The 12100-nt window shown below is 46.1% G+C and overlaps 1 protein-coding gene across 4 annotated transcripts in view; it reads left to right on the top strand.

Annotated features, from left to right (window-relative positions):
* The first annotated feature begins 822 nt into the window (after nucleotides 1–822).
* The window catches only part of OGDH (oxoglutarate dehydrogenase), a 92341-nt gene continuing 81063 nt past the window's right edge, over nucleotides 823–12100 (top strand). For all 4 annotated transcript variants that reach the window (XM_069462380.1, XM_069462381.1, XM_069462377.1 and 1 more), the window contains exon 1: nucleotides 823–882. The gene's annotated coding sequence lies outside the window, so the exon portion shown is untranslated. The remainder of the gene's footprint in view (nucleotides 883–12100) is intronic.

The following is a 12100-nucleotide window of genomic DNA, read 5'->3' as shown; positions in this document are numbered from 1 at the left end:
AATTAGCCTTTTATCTTTTTTAGTAGGTGGCTCTGGTAGTCAGAACAACCCAAGTGGGGTTCCAGCATGACTTCTTGCCATCTGTAGACTGAAAAGAGCAACATCCTTTTCACCGGTTGTTACACAATAGTGCCAGTGAAGCGCTAGTCGGAAAGAATGGAGCAGCCAGGCGTGGTGCACTCTGGGAGGCCAAGGCGGGAGGATTGTTTGAGTTCAGGAGTTCGAGACCAGCCTGAGCAAGAGCGAGACGCCGTCTCTACTAAAAACATAAAGAAATTATATAGACAGCTAAAAATATATATGGAAAAATTAGCCGGCACGGTGGCGCATGCCTGTAGTCCAGCTACTCGGGGAGGCTGAGGCAGGAGGATCGCTTGAGCCCAGGAGTTTGAGGTTGCAGTGAGCAAGGCTGACGCCACGGCACTCTAGCCCGGGCAACAGAGTAAGACTGTCTCAAAAAAAAAAAAAAAAAAGCATGGAGCAAAACAAATGCTCAGTAAAGCAGATTTTGTTATTCAAATTGTTTATTTTGTTCGGTGAAAAATTTCTCATTCAGGCAACTATCACTTGATGGGTTCCTACTAGGTGTTGAACACATCTTAGTTTTATAAAATGAGCTTAGAAGCAATAGGAAGTCCACAGACTAAACGCTCTCTCCGGCGCTCAAAAAGGCGGGCTCTGGCCTGCCGCGACGCCCCCACCTGCGCGGTTACGCCCGGCGCGGTTCTGTGACGTCAAAATCCCGCCTACAGAGAGATGGGCGGGCCATCTCCTCCGGGGTAGGGCTACGTGCTGACGCCACACGCCGGGGCGGGGCCGAGAGTTTGGTGCCCCGGAGTGGGGTGTCGGCGCCTCATTCGGGTGGAGCTGAGCCGGAGACAGGTAACTGCGTGCTGCCGCCGATCCCAGCGCAGTACCAGGAGGTGCGGCGCTTGTCGGTCCGGGGTCGGAGCTCGTGGCAGAGGGCGAAGCCGCCGCGCCCTTGATGCCGCGGGCGCCGCGGTGACAGGGGAGTGGAGCTGGATGGAGCAGGGCTGACGGAGGGTGGTGGGAGGGACGGGGCCTGACGGACGGGCGTGGTAGCCAATTGCGCGGCAGTGCCCGCCCGGCAGGCGGAGATTGGCGGGTACGGGCGCGCGCCGAGGTCGCGCGGGGCGCGGAGCGGTGCGCCATTGGTTGTGGGTGAGCGCGGGGCGGGCTGGGCGGCGGATGTGAGGGAGCTGGCGGCGCGGCAGCCAGGGTGACCCGAAGGTCGCGACGGGTGTCACGTGGCAGGCCGCGATCTGACCGTGTCCTTCTCGAGCGGACCGCTCCCTCCTTCCCCCCGGAGTGGTCCGCGTTGCTTTGTCCATAAGATGCTGGCCTACTTGGATTGCGTGCTCGCGTTCTGTCGGAGCGTCCAGCTTTGGGGTAGCCTGGCTTGGGGCCGCACGCGCGGGTTACGGCGCTGACCTTGGCGCTGTCCCCGCACCTGCTGCTCAGAGGGGTCAAACAGGCTGACTTGGTTGTGAGCTATTAGGTGCTGAGATTTAATAGAAAACTTTACGGCTGTTTCTACACCCTGACCCCAGTGTGCCCTACCTGCCGTCTCCGCCCCTTTCCCAGAACAGAGAGCCAAGGGGACTCTTGGGATTTCCTTGTGCCTTGTTTTGCAGTCTGTACTTTGAAGTTGATTTCCAGGTACACTGCTCTGAGCAGCTGACCTTAGGATGATGGCCTGGGATTTGAAGCCTTTTTTGCAGGGCAGCTCTGTGTACCACAGTCAAACCATAGGTTCCTGTGTAGGATTGTTACGGCAAGTGTTACAGCGAGTGGTCCCGAGGACAAACCGAGCAGCACACGGAGAGTCGGAGAATCAACGTTTATTCTCCGGCGGGCTCAAAGGGGTCTCGCCACCAAATTCTGAGCATCGTCTATCCAATTTTTTTCATTTTTATTAAGTTGGGGTGATCCAAGGGGAGGGGCTCAGATGACTAATGCCCACCAGGCAATAGGTTAGGTTAGTGTTTTGCACCAGGTAATCAGGTTTAGTGTTATGCTGATGTGCTAGATGTTAGGTTAGTGATATGCTAATGTGCCAGGTGTTAGGTTAGTGTCTTGCACCAGGTAATTAGGTTTAGTGTTATGCTGATGTGCTAGATGTTAGGGTAGTGGTATGCTAATGTGGGTCTTCCGTGAGGGGTGGGGGTCTCAGTTGGCTGCTGTGCTAAGTAATAGATGGGGGTTTTCTTTATCATTCCCCCCTTTGATGCCCTTATATGTCTTATTATAGGGCATCATTTCCCAGTGGGTGATAGCCTCTTAAGGCCATTATGTGAGCTGTTGCTCTCCTGGTTATAGTTGTTTTTACAAATTTAATAACTGTGCTGAGTATGCAGGGGCCTATAGTGACAAGGAGAAGAATAGTTATTAGTGGCCCAGCCAGAGGTAGTAGCCATGAAGTCCATTGTCCCAAGTCGAAACCCCAGGTTTGTTCTAATTAGTGGAGGGAATCCAAGTCCTAGCATAACAAGTCTGAGGGCAGGGTTTTTCTGTCATAGTTGTTAGGGCGAGTGCCCCAACCAGGAGGACCGTAGGGACTGAAGTAAGAGCAGACATCCTACAATGAGCCAATATATCACAGTTCGAGATGCCCTCTGCAGTACAGTCCAATCTTCCGGAGCTACCGAGAGGAGTCCAGTCCCCAGTAAAGTCACTACAACCCCAGTGAGGGTCAGGGCCAGTGGTCCCATTTACTCCTGTTCAGTCCCGGGTGTGGCTCTCCTCGTTGGCAGACGGTTAAGCCGGATCTTCAGCGGGTTCCGCTGGTCCTGATGTGCAGTCCAGAGATCAGTTTTGTTGTCTGGTTTGGCCTTTTTCACCCAGGAGTGGTGGATTCACGGAGTGATACCTGCAACTTTAACAGCAGTGGGAGAACTAGTATCACAGTATGGGGACCCTTCCAGGTGGGCTGTAGGGGCATTTTTTTCCAGTCCTTTATCCAGACTAGATCCACAGGTTGGTGGGGGTGGACAGGGAGACCCAGGGCGATAGTGTTTTTTCTAGGACGGTGTGGTGGATATGGCACATAGTTTTGGCTAAGGCTTGGAGGTGTGTGTTTATATTTAATTCCCCTAGTTGTCTGATGTCTCCCCTTAATCACTTGATGAGTGGGGGAGGTCTACCGAACAGGATTTCAAAGGGTGAATATCCTGTGGGCCCCAGTGTGCACCTGACTCTGAACAGGGCTAGGCTTAGCATGTCTACGCAGGGTAATTGTGTTTCCTGACATAGCTTTGCTAGAGTGGTCTTGAGGGTCTGGTTCATGCACTCTACTTTCCCTGAGCTCTGTGGCCTGTAGGCTGTATGTAGTTTCTATTTGATTCCTAGTGCCTTGGTGAGGGTTTGCATGACCTCCGCAGTGAAGCTTGGTCCGTTGTCACTGCCAAATGAGAGTGGTAGACCATACTGGGGGATGATTTCTCTCAACAGAAACTTTGCCACTTCCCTGGCCTTTTCAGTCCGGGTAGGGACTGCTTCGAACCAGCCTGAGAAGGTGCATATCACTACCAGCAGGTATTTATAGCCTTGAAATAGTTTTACTTCTGTGAAATCAACTTCCACAGTTTGAGTCAAATCCCCCAGAGTCACTTGTTTCTTCTCATGTACTAACAGGTTAAAGTCTTTGGTGAGGTCCGGTAGCCCTAATGTGGGGGCTCTTTTTAGTAAGTCTTTTATTTCCTAGAAAGCCCTTTCCTGACTCTCGGCCCATTCCAATTCTTTGTTTTCAGGCCCGCATAGGGCCTCATATAGAGGCTTGGCCTTTAAGGAGAAACCTGAGATTTAGATGCAGCAGAATCCTGCTGTGCGGAGGAATTCCCTGAGTTGTCTCCACCTGGTCGGCCTGGGAATTGTACAGATGGTGTGCTTACGCTCATGTCCCAGTGTCCGGCGCCCCTGAGTGATGTGGAAACTGAGGTACTTCACCTGTTGCCTGCAGATCTGTGCCTTTTCCCAGGAGACTTTGTATCCTTTGTCAGTGAGCAGTTGGAGCAGGCACCGGGTCCCCCATCAACAGCCTTCCCTGGTTGGGCTCGCTAGAAGGAGGTCATCGACGTACTGTAGAAGCGTGCAGTGGGTTTCTTCTCGCGGAGAGGAGATGAGGTCAGTGGCTAGGGCCTCCCCGAACAGAGTTGGTGAATTTCTAAATCCCTGTAGTAGTCGCGTCCAGGTGAGCTGGGTTTTCCTTCCAGTCTGAGGATCTTCCCACTCAAAGGCGAATAGGGGCTGACTCTTCAGAGCGAGCCGCATGCAGAAGAAAACATCCTTTAAGTCCAGGCAGGAGGAACGAGGCCTAGGAGGGTGTCTCTTGTCTCCTGGGTCCTCCTTCCCGTGGTGGGCCAGGTCTCTTGGCTGGGTCAGGTCTTCCGAGGACAGCGGCCAGGAGAGCGGCTTTCCGTTTCATTTTCTGGTCCTTCTCCCTCTGGCTTCTGGGTGACCAGAGCGACTTTGTTGATGTTGGTTGGTTTTCTGGTTCCCTCCCGGACCCCGTGGAGGAGACCTTCCCAATACCTTCCGAATGCCTCTTGTCCACTCGGGGAGTTGAAATCCCAATCGGGTTGGTCTCGGGTGCTGCTCTCAGTGCCCACTGCTCCACGTCCAAGGTCCCTGCTGGAGCCTGGTCCTGGAGCCACCTCCGGGTCCCAGCTATAATCCGGCGTCATTCTTCCGCGTTAAAAGGGTCAGAAGGAGCTGGCGGCAGTCTTCCCAAGTGGGACGGTGAGTCTGAACGATGGATTCTAGGAGGTCAATGAGGGCCTGAGGTTTTTCGGAGTAAGGCGGGGTGAGTTGCTTCCAGTTCAGAAGTTCAGTGGTGGAGAAGGGCTGGTAGTACAGGACTGGCTGCCTGGCTGAACGGACCCATTGTCTGTAACCTGCATCAGACCTCACACCTCACTCAGGGGCTTCTGGAGGGCTGAAGTTGGGGCCTGAGCTGACTGTAGCCGGCGGGTGATGGGAGTGTCGGCATCTGGTTGGTCTGGAACTGGCGGCTGGGAGACTGATGGTGGCGGATGTCTGGAGGATTCGGGGGCACTTCTGGAGTTGTCACAGTAGGGCTGTAGGGGGGTGGTGGTGGCTCCTTTTTGGGAGCTTCCTGATGGATGCGTTTGTACAGTTTGGAGTCTCTGGTCCTTTGGACCACAAAAATCCTGCTCTGTCCCTTATTAGCACAGAACTGGACCCAAGTGGGCATGGTCTGAGCAATCTCTAGCCATGAATTTATGTAAGGGAATTGGTCAGGGTGGCCGGGAGTCCCAGTCACAACTTTCCAAAGTGCTGTCACGGTGGGGAGGTCTAGGGTTCCTGTTCCAGGCCAGTCAACCCCAAATGCCGGCCATTCGTGTTCACAGAGGGCCCTAAGTCTGCTGGGACTCAGTGTAACACCGTAATCTCCCGTGAAACCCTTCTTAAAGTTCTTTAACATGCATTTAAGGACTGTAGGCTTAGATTCTACACTATCCATCCCAGACCCCTGAATGGCATTGCAGTTTAACAGACAAAAGGTTGAGGGGGAGCGGTTCTCTCAGGTGTCCGCCTGGCTGCGTCCCTCCCGGGAACTTAGGCAGGCGAGTCTTGGCTAAGGTGTGCCCGTATAAACCCGGGCCTGGTCGCTCCTTTTAGGGGAGTGAATCACCGAACAGTCACTCTTCACTCACTCACTCAGACAGGCAGAGGTTACACATTCCCACCCTGGGAATTCCCTGCACTCAGGTGGTGATCCTCTTCCATCGTCTGACGGGCCTGACTCGGATGGATCCTGGGACTTTATCTGGTCCGATGCTTCCAGACCTGATTTGACTTATCCTTCTCTCTGGCGTGTCTGGGCGAGTTCGGGACCCCGCGGCCAGGGGAGCTCCCAAGGAGCGAAGATATTCCGCAAAAAGGCAGTTGGCGCCGGTTCGCTTCTGTCACTGAGGTCCTGCTGGTCGCTGCGCCGGTCCCCAAGCCGGTAGCTTCAAGGGGCCAGCTCGGTCGGTTTCCTGGTCAGGGAACCAAAATGTTACGGCAAGTGTTACAGTGAGTCGTCCCGAGGACAAACCGAGCAGCACACAGAGAGTCGGAGAATCAACGTTTATTCTCCGGTGGGCTCAGAGGGGTCTCGCCACCAAATTCTGAGCACCGTCTATCCAATTTTTTTCATTTTTATTAAGTTGAGGTGATCCAAGGGGAGAGGTCTCAGGTGACTAATGCCTGCCAGGCAATAAGTTAGGTTAGTGTTTTGCACCAGGTAATTAGGTTTAGTGTTATGCTGATGTGCTAGATGTTAGGTTAGTGATATGCTAATGTGCCAGGTGTTAGGTTAGTGTCTTGCACCAGGTAATTAGGTTTAGTGTTATGGTGATGTGCTAGATGTTAGGGTAGTGGTATGCTAATGTGGGTCTTCCGTGAATCAGAATCACCTGATAGGAAAATACATAACACTTTTAAAGCTTTGTAAATTAGCTGAGGACTGGTTCTTGGAAAGATCAGTGTATCCTCATTTTTTTTTAGAGTACTTTTCACATTTAAATTATTTTTTTCCCTTAAATACAGCTTTACTGAGATATAATTCACATAACCATACCATTCACTCATTTAAAGTGCACAGTTCGTATCACCACAATTCACTTTTAAAGACTAACTTGAATCTCAGAAATACATACTCAGACATGAATTTCTGTTGCTTTTGTTTAAATTTGAGTGCACAGTTTGTTAAATACCAGTGTTTACCTTATTTAATATATCTGTATCCCAAAGGAGCTGCTTTTTTTTTTTTTTTGAGACAGGGTCTCGCTCTGTTGCCTGGGCTAGAGTGCCGTGGCATCAGCCTAGCTCACAGCAACCTCAAACTCCTGGGCTCAAGCGATCCTCCTGCCTCAGCCTCCCGAGTAGCTGGGCCTACAGGCATGCGCCACCGTGCCTGGCTAATTTTTCTATATATATTTTTAGCTGTCCATATAATTTCTTTCTATTTTTAGTAGAGACGGGGTCTTGCTCTTGCTCAGGCTGGTCTCGAACTCCTGAGCTCAAACAATCCGCCCGCCTTGGCCTCCCAGAGTGCTAGGATTACAGGCGTGAGCCACCACTTCTGGCCCAGCTAATTTCTTTCTATTTTTAGTAGAGACGGGGTCTCGCCCTTGCTCAGGCTGGTCTTGAACTCCTGACCGTGAGCGATCCTCCCTCCTCGGCCTCCCAGAGTGCTAGGATTACGGGCATGAGCCACCGCGCCCAGCTAAGGAGCTGCTTTTTAAATGATCTCACTCTTCACTGGCCCCATTTGAAAAAAATACAGTACATCTACTTTTAAAATTTTCGGATAGTTTTTATTTTGAGATAACTACATATTATTGAGAAATTTATTGTGAGAATTGTAAAATTTTAAGAAATTATGCATAAAAATTTATTGTATGCAGTCATAACAAATAGTACAGAGAGATCCCATAACCCTTTACCCACTTTTCTCCTGTGGTAACATTTTGCAAAACTATAGTAAATATCACAATCAGATATTGTAATTACTAAAATTCAAGGTACAGAACATTTCCATAACCTCAAGGATCGGGTCCTATTGCCTTTTTATTATAGCCAGACCCATGTCCTTCTGCCCCCACTCCCTCAACTCCTGGCAACCCGTAGTCTGTTCTCCATTCTCCTAATTTTGGTGTGTCAAGAATGCCAAATAAAGGGAATCACACAGCCTTTTAGGATTGGCTTTTTCCACTTAGCATAATTCTCTGGAGATTCATCCAGGACTGTTGTGTGTATCAGTAGTTTGTTCCTTTTTATTGCATGCAGACTGTGGATATACCACAAGTAGTTGGTTTTACTATTCATCCATTGCAGGACATCTGGGCTGTTTCTGATCTTTGGCTATACAAATAATGCTGCTATAAATATTCATATACAGGTTTATGTGACCATAACTTGATGTTTCTCTGAGATAAATGCCCAGAAGTGCAATCACTAGGTCCTAGTGCCCTAGTGGATGCTTCCTTTTTTTTTTTTTTATTTTTTTTTTTTGAGATAGAGTCTCACTCTGTTGCCTGGGCTAGAGTGCCGTGGCATCAGCCTAGCTCACAGCAACCTCAAACTCCTGGGCTCAAGTGATCCTCCTGCCTCAGCCCCCTGAATAGCTGGGACTACAGGCATGCGCTAATTTTTTTCTATATATTTTTAGTTGTCCAGCTAATTTCTATTTTTAGTAGAGATGGGGTCTCGCTCTTGCTCAGGCTGGTCTCGAACTGCTGAGCTCAAGCAATCCTCCCGCCTCGGCCTCCCAGAGTGCTAGGATTACAGGCGTGAGCCACCGAGCCCGGCCTGCATGCTTCCTTTTTTAAAGAAATAGCCAAACTGTTTTACCATTTGACATTCCCACCAGCAATGTATGTGTGATCTTGTTTCTCCACACCCTTGCTGGCATTTGGTCATGTTACTATTTTTTATTTTAGCCATTCTAATAGATGTATAGTGATGTCTCATTGTGGTTTTAATTTGCATTTCCCTGATGGCTAATGATGTTGAACATCTTTTCATGTGCTTATTTGCCATCTGTGTATCCTCTTGGGTCAAATGTCTGTCTGTATCTTTTGCCCATTCTGTGATTGGATTTAGTTTTTTTTTTTTTTTTTTAATGTTGAGTTTTGAGAATTCCTTATATATTCTAGATACTAGTCCTTTGTTGGTTATGTGGTTTGCAAATGCAAATATTTCCTCCTAGTTGGTAGTTTGTCTTTCTTTCTTTCTTTTTCTTTTCTTTCTTTCTTTCTTTTTTTTTTTTTTTGAGGCAAGGTCTCACACTGTTGCCCAGGCTAGAGCGCAGTGGCATCATCATCGCTCACTGCAACCTCCAACTCCTGTGTTCAGATGATCCTCCTGCTTCCCGAGTAGCTGGGACTACAGGTGCGTGCCACGACGCCTAACTAATTTTTCTGTTTTCATTGAGGCATGGTATCGCTACATTGCCCAGCTTGGTCTCAAACTCCTGGCCTCCAGTGATCTTCCTGCCTCAGCCTCCAAACGTGCTGGGATAACAGGTGTGAGCCACTACACCCGGCCTGTCCTTTCATTTCTTAACAGGTTCTTCTGCAGAGCAAAAGTTCATAGTTTTGATAAAGTCTGGTTTAACAATTTTGTCTTTTAGATTGTGCTTTAGGTGTCAAGTCTAAGCTCTTTGCCCAGCCCAAGTTCCTGAAGATATATCCTGTGAACTTTTCTAAAAGTTTTATAGTTATGTTTTACATTTAAATTTGTGATTCATTTTGAGTTCATTTCTGTATATGGTATCAAGTTTAGGTTGAATGTTTCTTGGTTTTTTTGCTTATGAATATCTAACCGGGCCATTTGTATGAGAAGACTGTTCTTCCTCCCTTGAATTGCTTTTGCACTTTTGTCAAAAATCAGTTGTCTGTGCTTGTTTTTGTGGGTCTGTTTCTGAGTTTCCTGTTCCATCACCAGTACCGCACAGTTTTGATTACTGCAGCTGCATCGTAAGTCTTGAAATCAGAATTGATTCTTCCTACTTTTATTCTTCTTTTTCTAAATTGTTTTAGCTAATCTAGTTCTTTTGCTTTTCCATATATATGTCGAAGAATCTTCTACAAAAAATTTTAGTGTTCACTTTTCTAATCCATGAGCATTGTATGGCTCTCCATATATTTAGCTCTTTGATTTCTGTCGTCAGTGCTTTGTAGTTTTCAACATATAGATCCTGCCCATGCTTTGTTAGATGTACACCTAGGTGTTTCTGTTTTTAAAATTTTGCTTTACATGGGTTCATTGCTAGTATGTGGACATACACTTGGGTGCTATATGTTTATCTTGTATCCTGTGACCTTGCTGAACTCAGTGAGTGTTTAGATTTCTTTCAGTTTTCTATGTATACAGTCATGTCATTTGCAAATAGGAACAGTTTTATTTTTTACTTTCTGATATGTATGTCTTTTGGTTCCCTTTCTTGCCTAATTGTACTAGGTACAATGTCTGTGTTTATAGGAGGGATGACAGTGGACATCCTTGCCTTGTTTTCTTAGAAGCATTTAGTCTTTGACCATTAATGTTAGCTGCAGGCTTTTGTAGTTATCAAGTTGAAGTTCTCTCTTCCTAGTTTCCTGAGTTTTTTCATGGATTTATGTTGAATTTTGTCAAATGCTTTATTTGCATCAATTGATATTATCATTTGATTTTTCTTCTCTAGCCTGTCAATATGGTAAATTTTCTTGTTGTTGTTGTTTTTTTTTTTTTTTTTTTTTTTCCATATATTGGACCAGCCTTGCATCTGTGGAATACACTTCACTAGGTCATGGTCTACTAATTGTATTTATATATTGCTGAATTTTATTTGATAATATTTTGTTAAGTATTTTTGCATCTGTATTCGTGAGGGATATTAGTCTGAAACTCTTTTTTATCTGGGTTTGATAGCAGGGAAATACTTCATAAAATGAATTGGTAAGTGTTCCCTCCTTTTATATTTTCTGGAAGATATCATGTAGAATTGAAACTAACTTATCTACTAGAATTCATCTGGTAGAATTCTTTAGTGAAACCATATAGGCCTAGAAATTGCTTTTTCAGGAGCTTTTAAATTACAAATTAAATTTTTTAAATAATTATAAGGTTATGAATTTATCTATTTCATATTGGATGTGTTGTGGTAGTTTGTGCTTTTGTTGAGTTCTATATCCTTGCTGATTTTATATCTAGCTGTTCTATCCATTCTTAAAGGGAGTGTTGAAGTCTCCACCTATAATTGTGGGTTTTTCTCCTTTCACTCCTATCAGTTTTATTGACATATTTAGCAGCTTTTTTGGTGCGTGTGCATTTAGGATTGCTATGTTTTCTTGGTGGATTGACCTTTTTATCATATAATGTCCCTCTTTGTCTCTGGTAATTTTCTTTGCTCTGAAGTCTTTATCCAATAATAATATTGCCACTTTTGCTTTTATTTGATTAATATTTGCATGATATACTGCATTATTTTTCATTCTTTTACTTTCAATCTTACAGCATTATATAAGGATTTTTTTCGCCTAGACACTGCCTAATCTACTATATTATTGTATTTGAAATGACTTTCTTATAGATAACCATACAGTTGGGTCCTGTTTTATCCACTTGTCCATCTCTGTCTTCTAATTGGTATATTTATATCATTTACATTTAATGTAATTATTGTTATTGTAGGACTTAAGTTTTCCACTTTATTCTTTGTTTTTTGCTCTGCTTTTAATTTTTCTGCTTTTTCCTGACTTCCTATGGGTTAGATGAACATATTTACAATTTCATTTTCATGTATGATGTTTTTAGTATATTATTTTTTTTTTTTTGAGACAGAGTCTCACTCTGTTGCCCAGGCTAGAGTGCCATGGTGTCAGTCTAGCTCACAGCAACCTCAAACTCCTGGGCTCAAGCGATTCTTCTGCTTCAGCCTCCCGAGTAGCTGGGATTACAGGCATGTGCCACCATGCCTGGCTAATTTTTTTCTATATATTTTTAGTTGTCCAGCTAATTGCTTTCTATTTTTTTTAGTAGAGACAGGGTCTTGCTCTTGCTCAGGCTGGTCTTGAACTCCTGAGCTCAAACAATCTGCCCACCTCGGCCTCCCAGAGTGCTAGGACTGCAGGCATGAGCCGCTGTGCCCGGCCTTTAGTATATCTTTATGTAGATTTTTTAGTAGTTGTCTAGGTATTACATTATATAGATATAACTTACTAGTTTACTCATACCGTCATTTTATCAGTTTGAGTGAAGTGTAGAAACATCATCTCCCTTAACATCTCTTTGCCCTTCCCCATTTAATTAATTAATTAAGTAATTTTTCGAGATGGGGTCTTGCTATGTTGTCTGGGTGGAATGCAGTGGCTATTCACAGCCACAATTATAGCACACTATGGCCTCAAGCTTCTGGGCTACTGTGATCCTCCCACCTTATCCTGCGTAGCTGGGACTGTAGACATGTACCACCATGCCCAGCTACCCTCTCCCATTTAAAATTGTCTTAACTTCCTGCGTACATTTAGAACTACATCAGACATGTTATAATTTTTGCTTCAGCCATTAAGCATAATTTAGGAGACTTGAG

The sequence above is a fragment of the Eulemur rufifrons genome, chromosome 29, assembly GCF_041146395.1.
Source record: "Eulemur rufifrons isolate Redbay chromosome 29, OSU_ERuf_1, whole genome shotgun sequence".
Taxonomy (NCBI): Eukaryota; Metazoa; Chordata; class Mammalia; order Primates; family Lemuridae; genus Eulemur; species Eulemur rufifrons.
The sequence above is the reverse complement of the archived record's forward strand: the minus strand, read 5'-3'. Positions and strand labels throughout refer to the sequence as shown.